We start from the raw sequence: 20768 nt of genomic DNA on the forward strand, positions 1-20768 counted from the left end.
TTCACAAGGGCTAATAAAACTGTGAAAGAAAATATTTTACAGAACAGCTGCTTAAACATAGCAAGAATAACAGTGAGTGCAGTAATTTAAACAAAATCAAGACAAATCACAGGGAAGTGAAAGGCAGTAGTTTTGATCTCATAGAGCTGTAGCCCAAAAACTGGATTTGAGTAGAATCCAAGAGACTGAACATTTTAACATAAGGATGTAAATATAATCTTACAGTCATACTATGTATGATAGGATAGGATTTATAATTGAAACATCCCATAGTAAGTGTATACCTTATAACAAAAAATGGCCTTGATAGAGTGAAGAATAACTTGTTATGAAGGTATATATTTTTAGGGGAAAACATAAACCTGGGATTGCAAAAAGTAAAATACACTAATGGGATGCCTCATTTTCTAGTCTTCTATCTAGATTATCTCCCCTGACAACCCATGTACCAGTAACACAGGATTACTCCCCCTACTCTGATCATTCCATAGGGCTTAACAATTCCAAAAATTGCTATTTTATTTTTTTAAATGGACTAAAATAAAAAAACTAAATGTTCACTCCACTTTTCCCTTTTTTTCAGATTAATGCTCTAAAGTTTTTCCTAATGCCCTTCTCCTCTTCAAAAACAACACAATATGACACAAAAAAATTTCCATGTAGCATTATGCTACATGGGATTCTATTCCAATCTTTGAAATATCTATAAATCTGCCTTGCTTGTTCAATGGAGCTCCTGAGGGGCAATAATGTAGTCATTTACTTCATGACTATTTGTATGGATATGTGTCAGGCGCTCTGCTAGGCACCGAGGATACAGGAATGAAAACATATTGGCATATGTGAGGAAAACAGTGAACCATCAAAGTTGGGGCTAAGAGAAAACATAGGTTGGTACTAGAAAATCTTGGTAGGTCAAGGATCGGAAATTTTATCCTAAATGAATGGAAATGCATTGAAGTACTTTCAGATTTGAAATGCCACAACCAGATTTGCATTGGAGGATGAACAATGGATCTATGAATGGGAAGAGTAAAAGTTAAATGTGGACAGAGCAATTAAATAGTGATTTTTAGAAGGCTGCAAATTAATAGCCTACGATTTTAAACACCTGGAAAAGGACTGGAGCTGTATCAATGGAGAAATATGGATGGATTCAGGAGTAATATAGTCACACATAATGCACTTTCTTATGATGTTTCCTCTTGCACCCACATTTTCCTTTCTTAATTTGGTCAATATCTAGTTATTTTTCAACACTAATGTCAAGCAGCATGCACAAGATTCAGTTTATGGATAATTCCAGGTCTGTACACTTGAATTCTTTTCTGGTCAAACCTTCCCAACATAGACTTGTGTAATATGGTAATATGAGTTACTGCTGTGGCTACTGCCACAACTATTACTACCAGTTAAGGGGTCTCTGAAGTCCCTATTTCTGATCCCTCTCCTTGCTTCCAGTTATACCCTACAGAGTCACACTTCACACAAATGTTCCTGCCACCTCTTGCCTCCAAGTCTGGGGCATCCCTATTACTCCTCCAGCATGAGAAGTAGCACAATTCAACAGGTAATCAGCATACTACATGGAAATGATGGAGAGTTATTACTCGTGGTGGCAAATTCTGATCAAGGGGAGATAAGAGACAATTGAAGAGTATGGCTGTCTTTCTTATCCCTCTGCTTCATGAATCATTCATAGAGTCTTTGTGAAGATCCCTGTGGAAATAGGAAAAAAGTCTGTCAGAAAGTTATGGCCAGCTTTTATATGTCCTCCTACTCCTCCTCCTTCTTCCTGTTTTTAAGGTTTTGTTTATTTATTTGACAGAGAGAGACAGAGTGAGAGAGGGAATACAAGCAGGGGAAGTCAGAGAGGGAGAATTAGGCTTTCTGCTTAGCAGGGAGCCCAATGCAGGGCTCGATCCAAGGACCTTGGGATCATGATCCCAGCTGAAGGCAGATGCTTAACAACTGAGTCACCCAGGCATCCCTTTATGTTCTTCTTTGAGTCTATCTCCTTCACTCCTTCCTAGGCATTGTACTCCCTAATAAAGTTTTATTAATAAGCTTCTGTCCTTCTGTCTTTGTTTTCTAGGGATCCTAGTCTAAGTTCCCAATTTCTCTCCAATGAAGTGCGTCATGGCTTAACTCTAGGTAAGCATGGGACACTTCTTTGTTCTTCCTTTTACAGAACCCACATAGATACCTACACAATATGTATAAAATAGTATTTTTCCAATTTTAATTAATTTACTTAGATATTTCTATTAAAACTTAAGTTCTTTGAAGATGTTGATGCCTCTGACATATATCACAGCATCCTCCTCCCCCAATGCAGTAAAATAATTAACCAATATTTGTAGAATGAAGGAATAAATTCAAAAGGTAATACAGTCATAGAAAATGTTACTCTGGGAGTTTAAGGTCTAAAAAATGTTTGTCTCCCCTAAATAATTATTGTGCTTCTTAATGTTAGAATCTCAAGATTATAAATTAATCATCCTCTCCTTTATGTTTTTATTTCTTTTAATTTTTATCACACACACGCACAATGCTTTCTTATTTAAATTTCTGAACTTTCTTCAAATTTATAGAAACTTTGTTTTTATTTTCCCTTATTTATCACTCCATTTTCTCCAGTGCTTTTCGTATTTAGGAAAAGTATAAATTATTAACATTGACAGTAACATTGACAAACTGGAGTCTCCAGGGATCATTAAATGTTAAAAACTCTGTAAAATAGGTCACATAACGGATCTTCAAAAGGAATGAGTATTTTTTCAACAACTGCTAAGATACGATAATGTCATTTGTTGAAGAGTAATAAAGAAACCTATGTAGGTTTCAAATAAGAGAAACATAAAATATAAATAACCATTTTTACCTATAGAAAAAAATACCAAAGAAGATATTAAAAACACTGCTGAGTTATATAAATGCATTCTACCCAGTGTGGAATCATTTTTCATTCCATTTATAACCTTGATATTATTTTTCTTCTGTATAATTTAGGCAATAGACAATCTTCCACTACAACCAGACCAAAAACATAAAAGAACCTAAAGCTCTTCAATAACTACAATTAAAATCATTTAATTTGTTTTCTTTTAAAATCAGCTTTAAAATAAACTTCAGCCTGATTTATACATTTAATTTCTATTTCATAATTTCAGTATTTTTCTTATCTCAATGTGACATTGTAAAACTCTGAGATTATGGACATTGTGAACAGAATTAGTTACATTCTCAGAAACCTCCTTTTCAGAGAATTCACTACTATCATAACTAAAACTGATGCATATGACTTATGCATGGTAATAGGTTTTCAAAGAAAGGTTAAGAATTAAAATAATGATATATTTTAAAATGGGAGAACAGACCATAGACTTATTTCCAATATTTCAATAAAGATGAGCAAGTGTATCTTTCTCATTGTGTTGCTCTAATCGTGAGAGGTCACCACATAATTCAAATAGTGGTTAAAATTTAGCATTATCCAAGCTGATAATTCATAATTAGGTTTGAGTCACTAGCTTCCTTCTTCCCCAGTTTCTTTGTTTAAAAATAAATACGGTTATTATAATTTAACACTTCAGAATTAGCATGAAACTTGCTCAAAGATTATTTTAATTGTGTAGTGGTTGTTCCTATGGTTCTACTGAAACTTAATCATTGGCAAGGATTTGCTAAACTAATAAAAATAACTCCACATTTTCTGCCACCCCTCCCATCACCTCTACAAATAAATTTGCCAGTCACTGAATCATTTCAAAGTGAAGAAAAAATGAATAAATCAGTGAACCACCGAAGTCTTAAAATTTTGACTCACTCATCTTAATTGGCTTTGACAATTTCAAGGAAACTAAAATCTTCCTTTGCCTCTGGACTTGGCTTCTGATGTTTTACCTTCTTAGCTAACACATGATAATGTGACCACAAGCGTCTATACTGAAATGTCCGCAAGAGAACAGGCACTGGTGGATATATCCATAAACCAAGACATACTTTGCTAGTTCAGAGGTTTCCTACTAGTGATGATCTAGTGAAAACATGTTTCCTCTATCTGCTAACTAGTGCAGGTTAAATGGATTTTTCTTATTTGAAATTTGTTTGTTGCTACTTGGCACTTCAGTTATTACTGTTCATTTTATCAATTTAAATAAATCAGAATGTACTTGATAGCATGATTAGACTTCTGAAAATGATAATTAAGGCTTGGTAATAGATCATGCCTCTATAAATATAGAAAACATTATTATCATTTGAGTGATTTTAATTCAATATAACTTCTATCTCTTTTAGTAATCTTTTATTCTTTCTGGTCTCCTTTATTCTTGATTTTTTTATGGCATATAAAGACAGATTATAATGATTTGAATGATTTGAATTCCACTATACATGAACTTACAGATCTTTTTCCAAAAAAGTACTTCCCTCCCATATATCTGCCACTTCTATGGTGTTTGATCAGCTATCAATGTAAATAATTTTATTTGTTTATTTGTAGACAGATTGCTATTTTATGACTATATAAAATTAACTTTAATAAAAGTCTTTTGATTAAAAAATGTTCAACCATTCCAAAAAGGTGTCCACAGAGAGTTCTTATGATTAGACCATAATACCATAACTGCTCTAAGATGGCACTACCCAGGAAGATTGTGACTGCGTCTCAAAACATTGTCTTTCAGAGCAGCATCACCTAGAAAATCCAGAAAGCATGGGACCTGCCAAAGTTACTCAGGGTTTACTTCCTATAGCCATAGAAATTATTTTTTTTAATTACTAATTCTGTTTATTTTTTTAATTGTGTTATGTTAGTCACCATACAGTACATCATTAGGTTTTGATGAAGTGTTCCATGATTCATGGAACATGTTTGCATATAACACTGTGCTCCATGCAATCCATGCCCTCCTTAATACCCATCACCAGGACCACTTTTCCCCACACCACCCCCTTTTAAAACCCTTAGTTTGTTTCCTGGAATCCATAGTCTCTCATGGTTTGTCTCCCACTCCAATTTCACCCCCTTCATTTTTCCTTTCTTTCTTCTAATATCTTCCATGTTATTCCTTATGTTCCACAAATAAGTGAAACCATATAATAATTGGTATTCTTAATTCTTAATAATAATAATTGACTTTCTCTGTTTGACTTATTTCACTTAGCATAATCTCTTTCAGTCCCATTCAGTCTCCTCCAATCCAAAAGTTGGGTAATCATCTTTTCTCATGGCTGAGTAATGTTACATTGTATATATGGACCACATATTCTTTACCCATTCATCTGCTGAAGGGCATCTCGGCTCTTTCCACAGTTTGGCTATTGTGGACATTGCTGCTATGAACATTGGGATGCCTATGGCCTTTCTTTTCACTACATCTGAATATAAAACCCAACACAAATAGCAAATAGCTGATTTTGGGTAATATAATCATATCAGTTGTACTAAATAGTTAACATACAGTTTCAAAACTGCATGAACAATTTCTTCTTGGTCTTAAATCCCACTAGTCTGCTTAGAAGCTAGAAAAAAAAGTCTTAATTTTGTCCTAGTCTTTCTCATTCAGAGAATTTTATAAACCAGTACTTACTTTAAATATTACTATCCTTTGGGGTGCCTGGGTGGCTCAGTGGGTTAAGCGGTTTCCTTTAGCTCGGGTCATGATCCCAGGGCCCCGGGGCCATGGAGCCCAGCATCATGCTCCTTGCTCAGCAGTGAGTTTGCTTCTCCTTCTCCTTTCACCCCTCCCTGTCTCTCTCAGATAAAGAGATAAAGTATTTAAAAAATTACTAACCATCTAGTTTATAATCTCAATATCAGGAATTCTACATCCAGTTGGAAGCAGCTTGAAAGCTTCTCAGAATGCAAAACTTGTGTGAAAACCAGAGAAGCCATGTTTGGCCCATGACCACCTCTTTAGAATTCAGATGTCATTTGATTTGTACTTTATTTTGGCACATTGGATGATTTGGGGAGTCACCAGGGATATGTTTCCGGAATTCCTTTGATCAAGTTGGCAGGACTTGTCCTTTTCACAGTCCTCACCCCCAACAGTGAGGATCTATACCATGTCTTCTTGCTACTTATGGCCATTTTTTTGTCTGATATGCTATGTTCAGCTCTGGTTATTCAAGCAAGATAGCATAAGCTCAACTACCCTCCTTGCACCTATTACAACAGAAGAAACACTCTCATCATATCCAGCTCAAATAAGAAAGGCACTCCCCTCTACCATTTTTGCCATGTGTACCTTATTTTTATATTCTGGAATTATTGTATCCATCTATCGATTTAATTACTCAGCAAATTCCAGAGGAAAGATAATCACCTTCCTACTTTTGTGAAGGGAAATACTTGGCCCTTCATAATAAGAGAGATGAACCTACCACCACCATTATCATTGCAAGCAAGGGAGGAGGAAAAGCAGAAAAGCTAAACTTTTTCTGTTTGTTTTAATCAAATTTCATGAAACCTCATGAGGAAGAATATGTTAAGGGTATATTTAGCAAAAGTTGAAGTATTTTGTGTTCTGGCTTAAGCAGCAGCTGTCTAGAGGCAAATCTGCTCTGGTTTATGGTCTTCTCATTATTTTCCCAAATTAAATAATGTTGTAACTTCAGCCATGGAGTTCAGACCTTCACGATTTATGTTATATGAATTATATTTACCCTTCTTATAGTTGATATTTAAGAGTGATAAGATTTAGAGGTTTTGTCTGAAGTTTGATAATGGTGAGGGATGGCAGACATCATGTTGTTACTATAAAAATCACAGAATCTGAACATTCCTCAAAGTAAGATATCTAGAGACAGATCAGGACAAATATCTTTTAACAGGGGTTAAGTTTGTAGTGATATGTTGACTTGTAACAGGGGTTAAGTTTGTAGTGATATGTTGACTCTTCCCTGATAAGAGTCTGATTGCCACGGTATTTGGAGAAACTTAAAGTGGGAAGAGAATGAAGTGCTACCATGAGAGAGAATGGGGTCACACTGAATTATATGACCCTGTTCAAAATAAACAATTTACAGTTCTAGTAGGAAATCATACATATGCTTTCAAAGAGGCAAAGATGACACACACACAAATCTAATTTCAAAGATGTTGTCTTATCTCTTTTTGCACATGTTGTAGCATATTGTGCACTGTGTTCTGCAATCTTTTAAAAAAATAAATATCAGAGATAATGTCATACGTTGATATTGCTTTCAATCTTTAGGTGTTATATCAATGTTATAATAAGTAGATAACATATAAAAATTCCAATTGGAAGTTCTGGTCAAAGAAATGTACAATTATAATTTGGGTTGATTTTCCAAAATGCCGTACAAAGAAATTATATTAACTTATACTCCCATCAATAATATTTAAGGGCAAATTTTCCTCTGCAAACTGAATAAAGAGAAGTATTATATCTCATTACAATTTCAATATGTATTTACTTAAATTAAAATATTGAATAATTTTATTATATATTTAGAATTTTTTCTTTTAATTCTTAATATTCTTCAACATGTTTCTATTTGGCAGCTAGATTTTTTTAATCTGAAGAAATGTTTTATAGATTGGGGAAATTGTCCTTTTTCTGTGGCAGAAACTGCAAAATCTTTTATTCTGTGATAATTCATCTTTCGCTTTGCAGAATGTGTCTGTTCATGTAGTTTAATATATTAATTTTTTTTATTTTCTGGGTTTGCATTAAAGATATAAAGACTTTACATACTACATATGTAAAATAATTAAAGGATAATTTTCCTACAGACTTTTTAAATGCTCTTATAATTTTTGTTTTCATATTAAAAAACATTTGATTAATGTGGTACTAGCCCAGTGTAAGATGAGAGCTATAGGTCCAACTACAATTATTCTTCAAAAAAACTACCCAGTTGTCACAAAAACTGCTTATATGAAAAACCAGTAATCTGGTTGCTTATAAAATCAACTAGTTAAAACAATAGTTTTCACATATTAAAAACAAACAAACATGCATTTGTATATTACCATAGGAACCCCAAAGATAAAATAATATTAATAAGAAACAAGTGGATTCGATATGAAGACAGCTCTATCGTTCTAAATCTATAAGATGACATGATATGAATAAGTTGAAAACTGTACTATGTTCTGGACAAACACTAAAAAGATGCCAACATCCACCGAAGTAATACTAATAAGTGAACATAGTCTCAAGTTAATTAACTATAGAGCATTTTTACCACTAAATAAATTTCTTTGGAAAAATAAACAATCAAGTATAGCCAGAATAAAAATCTCAAAAAGAAAAGTAGTAAGAATAACCAAGATAATAAAGCACAGTGGAGCTCTGCTATGGAGTTGAAATGAAATAGTGTGGCAGACTCATATTACTAGATAGTTCAATGGCACAAATTCAGAAAATAGAAAATTCCATATTCCCCAATGAAATTTTAAGATTTAAGAAAAGTAGCAACTTTATTTGTGAAGAAAAACATGTATTATTTAACAAATCAGGCTCTATTTCAGGGGCATATCATTTCTTTATATTAGTGTATTTTTGTGGATTTTAAAACTGATTTTTCTCTGTTGGCGGGTATCAATTCTATAAATAAATTTGAGTCCCACCCAAATACATTGCGTTGTGTTAGAAATTATTGGGGACACAAAGAATTAGATAAGCTCTCTCTCCAATGAAAACATTTTGGGTAGCTAAGAAGTGTACTATTTAAATTTTTGCACAATAATTTAAATATAAATTTAAATGTATAAATACAATGCCATAGAAATATTACTGAACGTGTTATTGTCAGAATTCTTAAAGCCTTCATTTTGCCAAATTCAACAGCAATTTATGTGTTTTTGCAGTATACATTGCCTGAGCAGCATTTGATGCAAATGAACACTCTTTCCCTCTTTTACTTTTCTTTCTTTCTTTTTTTTTTAATTGGGCAAAATGGGTGAAGGGAAATAAGAGACAGGCTTCCAGCTACGGAATGAAGTCATAGAAATAAAATGCACACCATAAGGAATATAGCCCTCGATATTGTAATCACATTGCATGGTGACAGATGGTAGTAACACTTGTGGTGAGCATAGCATAATGTACAGATTTGTGGAACTACTATGTTGTACACCTGAAACTAATGTAACATTATGTGTCAATTATACTCAAATTTAAAAAAAAAATTACATTGCGATTAAATGCTCATAACATAAAATTTACAATTTAAATTATTTTTTAGTGTCCATTCTGGGGCATTAAATACATTCATGTTATCATGCAATCATCACCACCATCCATCTACAGAACTTTTCCATCTTTCCAAAGTGAAACTCTTTACCTATTAGACATTAACTTCCCATGCACCACTACTCCCAGTCCTTGGCAATTAGCATTCTACTTTCTGTCTCTATGAAATTGACTGCCCTAGGTATTGTAATCAGTAGAATTACACAATATTTTAATGTTTGTGTCTGGCTTATTTCCCTTAGCATAATTTCTTCAGGTTTCAGCCATGAAACATGTGTCAGAATTTTCTTCCTACTTAAGCCTGAAAAAAATTCTGTTGTATGTATAGACCACATTTTGTTTATCAATTCATCAGTCAATAGGCACTTACACTCCTTCCACAGTCTGACTCTTATTAATAATATTATAAACATGTGTGGAGGAGGGTTGGGTAGGGGCAGGGAGGGGGATAACAGGGTGATGGGTATTGAGGAGGGCATATGCTGTGATGAGCACTAGATGTTACACTTAACTAATGAATAATTGAATACTACATCAGGGGCTAATTATGTACTACACAGTAGTTACCCAAACATAACTAAAAAGAAAAAAGGAAAAAGAAAATACATGTGCAAATATATCACTGAGTCCTTTCTTTCAATTATTTTGTGTATATACCTAGAAGTGGAATTTCTGAATCATATGATATGTTATATACATCATTGTGTGATTGTGTGTGTGTGTGTGTGTGTGTATGTATATGTATATGTATGTGTGTGAGAGAGAGAGAGAGAAAGAAAGAGATTCATTAGAAAGAATGGGGAAGGAAGTAATTGGCAGAGCCATAGTATGTATAGAATGTTCAGTTACCTCAAGTTCCTAGGTTTTTTTTTCCTTTTTTACTAGATCAGTTTAATTTCCCTCACGTGTTTCCTTATGTGAAAATTATTTTTATTAAATACACAACTTTTAACTCATTTATGGAAGTCTTTGATATCTTCTATTCTAGAAGTATCTCAGAGGGTGGTAATGTTTTGCAATTATTAAAGGCCCCAGAGAAGTGTAAATATCACTCCAAACTTGAAGCATAGGAAGTAAGTTCCTTGGATACAAATTTTTTTCCTCCCCTGAGCTCTAGGAAGAGGCAAAATCACTTGCTGCTTTCATGGAACAGCAAGTACAGCTTTACTAAGTGGATGAAGACAAAACTTACTTTACAAAGAGAGACAATTATGCTTGAATGATAGGTGTGAACTGGTGCCTCTCCTGAGAGAACCACTCTGTATGGTCACTTTGAGATCCTCTAAAAGCCCTTGATCTATAAATGTTCTCGGTCCCAACTCCCTGTTTCATATACACCCAGACCTTTCTAAATTGTATTTGAAGGGCGGAGGGTGGCCCTGAGGTCAGCAGTGTGTGGACAAGGGGAGAAAAGGACAGAGGCTCTAACATAAAACTTATATGTAATACCTATGTCTAGTGTCAATCTGCCTGCTTTTAAGAAAGCCAAAATTAGACTCTGAGCAACATCTTCACACAAACTCTGCTTCTTGGCATCCACACATATTTTTCTAGTAACATATTAATTTCATCACATTATAAAATACTTTTCCATAATGCTTTCTCACTGAGACTCCCATGGTTTTTAATATCTCTAGAATATATTTTTCTATTTTTCCATAAGACTAAAAAGTAATATAAGTTCTAAAAAGTTCCACTAAAAAGATTTTGTAAAAAGTAGATGAAGAGGACTGTGATGGAGAAAATGATCAAAAGGAGATTAATGAGCAGGAATAGGAGGTTAAGGATAACCCCAGTGTGGTCAGAGATATAAAAACTTGGAAAAAAAAAAGTTCAGTCTTTTCTGTACCATGTTACCCTCAATACAGGCCTAGATATTGAAAGAAAATGAGAAAAGTTATTCCCTAAGGAGTCAAGCAACTGCCTGCAAATCCCATGTGTCACATTTCCTTGATTCTAAGACACGGTTAATGTAAGATGAACCATTGATTTAATAAGTTTCTTGAAGGGAAAAGGAATCACCACATATATGTGACCAAATGCACCTGATTTCACAAATGTTACAACATAAGAAGTAAAGTGGAAGTTGCATTCTACAAAGATGAGCTCAGGCTTCATGGGGACACATTATGGACAAAAAACAGACGGTGAACTTAGGAGATGCATTGGATCTTCACACTGGAGAGGATGAAGAAGCAGGAACAGAGATAATAATGATGTGGATTATTCTGAAAAATCTTAAAAAGATGTTTGAAAAATATCTTATTTGTACCTAGGAATGATCATACGATGCTCAGAAGTCACAGAATAAGAAGGAAACAAATTTTAATAAAGAAAAACCTTATAATTCAGGGATATTGAAATGTAATTCTAGTGCTGCATATAAAATATTTTAAAAATGTATCATTATTAATTCCAGATACATAGACTACAATATATTTCCTATTAATGTATAATGTATTATTTGCCCCCAGCAGTACAGGTCTATGAATCATCAGTCTTACACATTTCACAGCAGTCACCATAACACATACCCTCCCCAATGTCCAAACCTTATCCCTAACCCCCTTCCCACAGCAACCCTCAGTTTGTTTTGTGAGATTAAGAGTTTCTTATGGTTTGTCTCCCTCCCAATCCCATCTTGTTTCATTTTTTCCTTTTCTACCCTAACAATCCCCTGCCCTGCCTCTCAAATTCCTCATATCAGAGAGATTATATGACAATTTTCTTTCTCTGATTGACTTGTTTCACTTAGCATAATACTCTCTAGTTCCATACACATTGTTGCAAATGGAAAGATTTTATTTCTTTTGATGGCTGCATAGTATTGCATTGTATATGTACACCACATCTTCTTTATCCATTTATCTGTTGACGGATATCTAGGGACTTTCCATAGTTTGGCAATTGTGGACGTACTGTAAACACATACCCCTTTGGATCACTACATTTGTATCTTTAGTGTAAATACCCAGTAGTATAATTGTTGGATCATAGGGTAGCTCTATTTTCAACTTTTTGAGGAACCTCCATGCTGTTTGCCAGAGTGGCTGCACCAGTTTACATTCCCACCAACAGTATAGGAGGGTTCCCTTTTCCCCACATCCTGCCAACATGTGTCATTTCCTGACTTGTTAATTTTAGCCATTCTGACTGGTGTGAGGTGGTATCTCGTTGTTTTGATTTGTATTTCCCTGATGGCAAATGATGTTGAACAATTTTCATGTGTATGTTGGCCATCTGAATGTCTTCTTTGCAGTAATGTCTGTTCATGTCTTCTGCCCATTTCTTGACTGAATTCTTTGTACTTTGGGTGTTCAGTTTGGTAAATTCCTTACAGATTTTGGATACTAACTGATTATCTGATTATGGCATTTGCGAACATCTTCTCCATTCTGTCAGTTTTCTCTTGGTTTGTTGACTATTTCCTGTGTTGTTCAAAAGCTTTTGATCTTGATGACATCCCAATAGTTCATTTTTTCCCTTGCTTCCCTTGCCTTTGGTGATGTTTCTAGAAAGAATTTGTTGAGGCTAAGGTCGATGAGGTTGCTGCCTGTGTTCTCTTCAAGGATTTTGATGGATTCCTTTCTCACAATAAGGTCTTTCATTCATTTTGAGTCTATTTTTTCTGTGTAGTATAAGGAAATGGTCCAGTTCCATTCTTCTTTATGTGGCTGTCCAATTTCCCCAACACCATTTGTTGAAGAGACTGTCTTTTTTCCATTGGATATTCTTTCCTCCTTTGTCAAAGATTAGTTGACCATAGAGTTGAGGGTCGATTTCTGGGCTCTCTATTCTGTTGCATTGATTTATGTGTCTGTTTTTTTTGCTGGTACCAAACTGTCTTGATGATGACAGCTTTGTAATAGAGCTTGAAGTCTGGAATTGTGATTCCACCAACTTTGGTTTTCTTTTTCAACATTCTTCTGGCTATTCAGGGTCTTTTCTGGTTCCATATAAATTTTAGGATTGTTTGTTCCATTTCTTTGAAAAAAATTGATGGTATTTTGATAGGGATTGCATTAAATATGTAGATTGCTTTAGGTAGCATAGACATTTTCACCATATTTGTTCTTCTAATCCATGAGCATGGAACATTTTTCCATTTCTTTGTGTCTTCCTCAGTTTCTTTCATGAGTACTCTATAGTTTTCTGAGTACAGATACTTTGTCTCTTTGGTTAGGTTTATTCCTAAGTATCTTATGGTTTTGGGTACAATTGTAAATGGGACTGACTCCTTAATTTCTCTTTCCTTTGTCTTGTCGTTGGTGTATAGAAATGCAACTGATTTCTGTGCATTGATATATTGATATTATCTCCTGATACTTTGCTGAATTCCTGTATGAGTTCTAGCAGTTTTGGAATGGAGTCTTTTGGGTTTTCCCCTTAAAGTATCATCTCATCTCCAAAGAGTGAGAGTTTGACTTCTTCTTTGCCAATTTGGAAGCCTTTTATTTCTTCTTATTGTCTGATTGTTGAGGTTAGGATTTCTAGTACTATGTTGAATAGCAGTGGTGATAGTGGACATTCCTGCCATGTTCCTGACCTTAGTGGAAGAGCTCTCAGTTGTTCCCCATTGAGAATGATATTTGCTGTGGATTTTTCATAGATGGCTTCTATGGTACCCTCTATGCCTACACTGTGAAGAGCTCTGATCAAGAGATGCTGTACTTTATCAAATGCTTTTTCAGCATCTACTGAGAGTATCATATGGTTCTTATTCGTTCTTTTATTAATGTAGTGTATCACATTAATTGATTTGTTAATGTTGAACCAACTTGCATCCCAGGAATAAATCCCTCTTGGTCGTGGTGAATAATCCTTTCAATGTACTGTTTGATCCTATTGGCTAGTATTTTGGTGAGAATTTTCACATCTGTATTCTTCAAAGATATTGGTCTGAAATTATCCTTTTTGATGGGATTCCTCTCTGGTTTTGGGACCAAGGTGATGCTGGCCTCTTAAAATGAGTTTGGATTTTTTTCCTTCCATTTCAATTTTTTGGAACAGTTTCAGGAGAATAGGTATTAATTCTTCTTTAAATGTTTGGTAGAATTCCCCCTGGGAAACCATCCTGCCCTGGGCTCTTGTTTGTTGGGAGATTTTTGATGACTGCTTCAATCTTCTTACTTGTTATGGGTCTATTTAGGTTTTCTATTTCTTCCTAGTTCAGTTTTGGTGGTTTATATGTCTCTAGGAATGCATCCATTTCTTCCAGATTGTCAAATTTGTGGATGCATAGTTGCTCATAATATGTCCTTATAATTGTATTTCTTTGGTGTTGGTTGTGATCTCTCCTCTTTCATTCATGATTTTATTTATTTAGGTTCTCTTTTCTTTTTGATAAGTCTGGCCAGGGGTTTATTAATCTTATTAATTCTTTCAGAGAACCAACTCCTAGTTTCATTGATGTGTTCTACTGTCTTTGGTTTCTATTTCATTGATTTCTGCTCTGAGCATTATGATTTCTTCTCTCCTCCTGGGTATAGGCTTTCTTTGTTCTTTGTCCAGCTCCTTTAGGTGTAGGATTAGGTTGTGTACTTGATACCTTTCTTTTTTCTTGAAAAAGCCTTGTATTGCTATATAATTTCCTCTCAGGACTGCCTTTGCTCTGTCCCACAGATTTTGAACAGTTGTGTTTTCATTTTCACTTGTTTCTAGGAATTTTTTCAATTCTTTAATTTTGTGGTTGACCCATTCTCTTCTTTAGTAGGATGTTCTTTATCCTCTATGTATTTGAGTTTTTTCCAACTTTCCTCTTGTGATTGAGTTCTAGTTTCAGAACATTGCGGTTTGAAAATATGTAGGGAGGGGCGCCTGGGTGGCTCAGTGGGTTAAGCCTCTGCCTTCAGCTCAGGTCATGATCTCAGGGTCCTGGGATCAAGCCCCGCATCGGGCTCTCTGCTCAGCAGGGAGCCTGCTTACCCCTCTCTCTCTCTGCCTGCCTCTCTGCCTATGTGGTCTCTGTCTGTCAAATAAATGAAAAAAAAAAAAAAAAAAAAAAAAAAAAAAGAAAGTATGTAGGGAATGATCCCAATCTTTTGGTACTGGTTGTGACCTGATTTGTGACCCAGGACATTTTATATATATATATAACCTATATATGTATAATATATCTTACATATTACTAATGTCTATATTGATTAGTTCCATAGCCTTTGGTACTGCCTCTTCTTTTTTTTTTTTTTTGTGATAAGTTTTTCTGCCTTGTCATTTTATCCAGATAAGAATGGATGAATAAGAAAACAAAATACTAAAAGGGTGGCAAAGACACTAGAAAAATATATACTAATCAAATCAGAAGAGACCCAAAACTGGGTGGAGAAGAAAGGGGGAAAATAAATATAAATATATATATATATATATACATATATATATATATATGTGTGTGTGTGTGTGTGTGTGTGTGTGTATATGTGTGTGTGTATATATATATATATATATGTGTATGTGTGTGTGTGTGTGTATATACACACTGGTGAATAGAACAAAGCCACCCACTTGATTTTGGGTGTATTCTGGTCTCCTAGAAGAAACTACCTCCCAAAATTTTAAAGAAAGAACACACACACACACACACACACACACAGACATACACAAATAAGGGCGAACATGATGAAGGGATAGAATATGACTTATAAAGATGAAAATTAAAAAATATTCTAAAAAAGGAATTGACAAGATAAGTTGGTTGGGGAAAAAAAAGAGAAAATGTCGTCAGGCTGGAGACTAGAACAAAGCCATGCACTAGATTTAGCATATATTTCGATCTTTTTTTAAAATATTTTATTTATTTATTTGATAGAGATATCACAAGTAGGCAGAGAGGCAGGCACAGAGAGAGGGAAGAAGCAGGCTCCCTGCTGAGCAGAGAGCCCAATGCGGGGCTCGATCCCACATTCCTGAGATCATGACCTGAGCCAAAGGCAGAGGCTTTAACCTACTGAGTCACCCAGGCACCCCAGCATATATTTTGATCTATTAGAAAAAGTTGTATCCCAAAATTTTAAATAAGATCAAATATAATGAAGAGATAAAATATGACTATAATAATGAAATTTTAAAAGATTTTTTAAAAAAATACTGATAAGATAAAATAGTTAAAAAATGTTAAAAGAGGAAAGAGGAAAAATTTTTAAAAATAGAATAAGAAAAAAATAAAATTTAAAAAAATTTAATTTAGAAAGACTAAAGGATCAATGGTAAAAAGCCATGAATTCTATGTGATGCTTTCCTAGCTCTGGGGTTCCACAGTTCTCATTGATCTGTGAACTTGGTCTTGGCTGGATGCTCTTGCTGACCTTCTGGAGGAGGGGCCTGTTACAGTGATTCTCATATGTTTTTGTCAGAGACAGAACTGCACCACCCTTGCCAGGGGCCAGGCTAAATAATCTGCTCAAGTTTGCTCTTGGTAATTTGTTTCCTGAATGACTTCCATAGAGATTTGGAGGATGGGAATGAAAATGGCAGTCTCCCTATCTCCAGCCCAGAGAAGCTGAGAGCTCGGGACCCCACTTCTCAGTGCACCCACAGAGAAAAATAGTCAATGCCTCCCTTCTCCCTGGTGTCCAGCCGCACTCTGAGCTCACCTGGCCTGTAACCAAGCATTTCTAACTCTGGCACATGGCCCTGTTTGGAGTCTCCAAACCCAGCAGATTCCTGTTGGTGCTCCTGTACCACTCCTCCTGAAGAAGGAAGGAAGGGGTCTCTCCACATCTGCCACTTGTGGGATCCCTGCTTGAAAAACAGTGGTCTGACTATGCCTCAGATCATAGTTTAAGGTAACCCTGAGCTGAGAGTTCACTCCTCGGCTCTGTCTCTGTAGCTGGCTTCCCCGCTCCAATACCTGGCAGCCCTGCCATACTCAGACACCCCTGGTCTTTCTGTGACCCCATGTATCCTGAGACCACACTGTCTCCATGAGGGCTCCAGCCCCTGATTAGCCTCTGGAGCAATGTCCCTTGGTGGAGCAGACTTCTAAAAGTTCTGATTTTATGCTCTGCTGCTCTCTCACTTGCTGGGAGCCAGCGCCTCCCCCCCATGGTCTGTCTTCCTGTCACTTTGGATTCACTTCTCCACACATCCTACCTTCCAGAAAGTGGTCACTTTTCTGTTCCTAGAATTGCTATCTTCTTCTCTTCTATCTCTTGTTGAGGTATTCAGAATGGTTTGATAACTCTCTAGCTGAACTCCTAGGATCTAATGATATTTCAGTCTCCTATTCCTCTACCATCTTTCTTCTTCCTTAGTACAATACATTTTTAATAAAATAAAATAATGTATGTAATAACTTCAGTACATGGGCCAACAAAAATCTACATATAAAAAAAATTATCACTTGTATCACTGCAAGGTGAGGTAAACATTTCCAATTACTCTGAGAAAATATACAAGAAGAGATCTAATGCATGTTCAGTCCTGAAGATACAAAATCTATTTAATGGTACTCCAAGCTGTTTTTTGAACAATATCAGATGCTTTCAGCAATCTGCATTTGATGGATAGTATTCATCTTGCTGTGATATATTACTCAGAATTTATGAAAATTAGAAAAAAATTAAGTTTGTGCTCATTTTTTAAGTATGTACCAGAATAGTAAATTTTTATTTCAACTTACATTAATTTGAATGCAGACAGCCTTATTTTCCCTATTAGACTTATCTGCTTATCTAGTTTTACTTTTATTTTTCTAGTATGGTGAAAGGGTAACGCTAAGTAACTACATCACTTTCTCCTAGCTAATTCTGAGGCTCATGTAGAATGTGGTGAGATATAAGTTTCCTCCAAACATTTATTTATAAGGGAACACAATAAAAAGCACCATATTTCTCAGTAGAGATAATCAATGACAATGTTATTTTAAAATTCATCTTGAGGAAATATGTGTTAGTTTGTTTTTGTAAACCATACATTGCACTTCAGCCTGCAGAAAATTCTTGCAATCTCTCTTCAAATAATTCCAGATAAAGTTTGATGGTACTTTCTTGTATTTTTAAAAGAAAGAGTGATATAAAATATATGAATAAGCATTTTCCATTCCACTTCTCCTTAGCTCTTGATTCCATTGTCACACAGATATCCTATTCACTCATCTTCTCCCTGAGGATATTTGACTCACAAACTAATAGGTTCCCCAGTATTGTTCCTTTTATTCAATGTATTGTGCACTACAATCTAGGCTCTGTTATGTGTCCTCTGTTCTCCTGGTGCCACCAACATTTTAATTCCCCTCAAGTAGTTGTCCTTAGAACAATGGAGCTAACCAGCACTGGGAAAGTTGTGTGTGTATGTGGGTGTGAGTGTGTATACAGGTTATTTCTGTGATTGTAGTGTGGGTCTGTGTGTGTGTGCACTTAAGTGAGAGACAGGGTCAGTGTTGAGATTCATTGAGTACTTTCTTAATGCTGTAGAAAGTTGTGTGTTTCTAGGTCACCATTTGGTGACGGGCTGTGCAGTTGATTGGCGAGACTGCCTTTTTGAATGTAAACATGTTTGGCTTTGTTGATTTAGACATTAACCTGGGAATAGGTATGAGAGGCAGGTAATAAGTAAGGACAGGTAGGTATGACAGAGAAGAAATATGAAGAGAGGAACTTTAAGAGACAAGCTATTTAAAAAGATAGCGTATGTATGAGAGTGTGAGTGACAAGGAATTGTATGTCAGGGAGAATTAGGGCAAGGCAGACAAGGGGCAAAGGAAAATCAGGCTACAGGTGTCAGAAAGGGAGAGCACATGCATGACAATAGAAGAGGGAAGCAGACAAGAAAAGAAATAATGGGAACGCATAAAATAGGAATGTTTTGGGGTCTAAACAGAAGACAGGAACTAGAAGGAAAATGTAACTTTAGGAAACTCACTTTATCATGGCTGTTCAGATTTTTAAAAATACAACCAAAAATGCTTTTTATGATAAACATAATTGATTTAGATTATATGTGGAATTTTTAGGAAATATGATTTTTTAAGTGGCAAAGACAAAGACAAAAATAATCCATGGTATTTTACTCTTTATTCATTTCCAATCACCCAGAATGATGATAAGGTATGATGGAACCTAGAAAAAAAATGAATTTCTTTCTTTTTATGTATTTATTTTTTAAGATTTTATTTATTTGTTAGAGAGAGAGAAAGCAGCAGAGGGAGAGGGAGAAGGAGGCTCCCTCTGAGCAGGGAGCCCAACAATGCAGGGCTCAATCCCAGGACGCTGGGATCATGACCTGAACTGATGGCAGACACTTAATGATGGAGCCACTCCAGTGTCACAAAACTGAATTTCTTTCCAGTATTTACACACAGAGTTATAACATTTGATTCTGAAAACAAACAAACAAACAAACAAACAAACAACAACAAACCAGCATTCAGCCTCAGATTTTCATTGTGAAACAGTTGATGCCATTGTTTTACTGACCTAGGAAATCAACTTCCATAAAACTTGGTGCCCTATTCTCAGTGTTCCTCAAAATTATTTCTCTGCATTCCCTCTAGCTCACCATTCATGCTCAGTGCAGTCCTACTGTGTGTTTCCTTTTTCTATTTGCCACTGTAGCTTCCACTCCTCCAATTCAATGACTGTGCCTTATTCACCATTTCATTTGGAAGCCTAAGAATTAATGAATGGAAAGAGAGGGAAATCCTTGCTAGGTTCTACAACTGAAAATCTTTGCCTGGGTTTGTGAGATAGACTTGTCCAGGGAGTGCTGGCCAAGACATTAGAATTCCTCAATACAAACTCCTCATCCCTGAATGCAAATCTGCCTTGTTCACTGTGTCTTTGAGGGCTGTTTATTCCTTTGGACCAGTCTTCTGTTCACAAGCATATAGAACTCTGGAAAGCTTTCCCCTTGCATAACATCAGATATTATATTTTAACAATATTCAATCCATAATATTTTGGGATTTATAAATATATTTAAAGAGTGAATTTAATTGTATTAGTGATATGTCAGCTCTCTATTTTCTCCATGATTTTTATATGTAGATAAAAGAAAATATATGCTGGGGCACTGGGTGGCTCAGTGGGTTAAAGCCTCTGCCTTCGGCTCAGGTCATGATCCTAGGGTCCTGGGATCGAGCCCCGCATCAGGCTCTCTGCTCAGCGGGGAGCCTGCTTCCTCCTCTCTCTCTCTCTCTCTGCCTGTCTACTTGTGATCTCTGTCAAATAAATACATAAAAAATCTTTTAAAAATACATGCTTATTTATTAGTGTAGAGCCACCATGAAATATTGTATATCATATTCAAATATACTTTTGACTACATATTAAGTGCCAAGTAATCTTCTAGTAGATTGGGCTATATAGCAGCAGTGAAAAAAGATGTTACTCTTCTGTAGAGCAAGGAAAATGATAGATATCTAGCAGACAATTATATTTTTTGTTTAACTTGAAAGATACTGTTTGTCATGTCCTATAATTATAGACTTGTAAAATTTATTTTCTTTATATGTAGTAACAGAAAAAGTAAGTGTTTTTTTTTAAAGATTTTATTTATTTATCTGTCAGAAAGAGAGAATACAAGTAGGGGGAGAGGCAG

At 35.3% G+C, this 20768-nt stretch overlaps 1 pseudogene; it reads left to right on the plus strand.

The window, feature by feature from the left end:
- The first annotated feature begins 1274 nt into the window (after nt 1-1274).
- Nucleotides 1275-11509, plus strand: LOC123943644 (annotated as a pseudogene).
- Nucleotides 11510-20768: the final 9259 nt, after the last annotated feature.

The sequence above is a fragment of the Meles meles genome, chromosome 6 (assembly GCF_922984935.1).
Source record: "Meles meles chromosome 6, mMelMel3.1 paternal haplotype, whole genome shotgun sequence".
NCBI classification, from domain to species: domain Eukaryota; kingdom Metazoa; phylum Chordata; class Mammalia; order Carnivora; family Mustelidae; genus Meles; species Meles meles.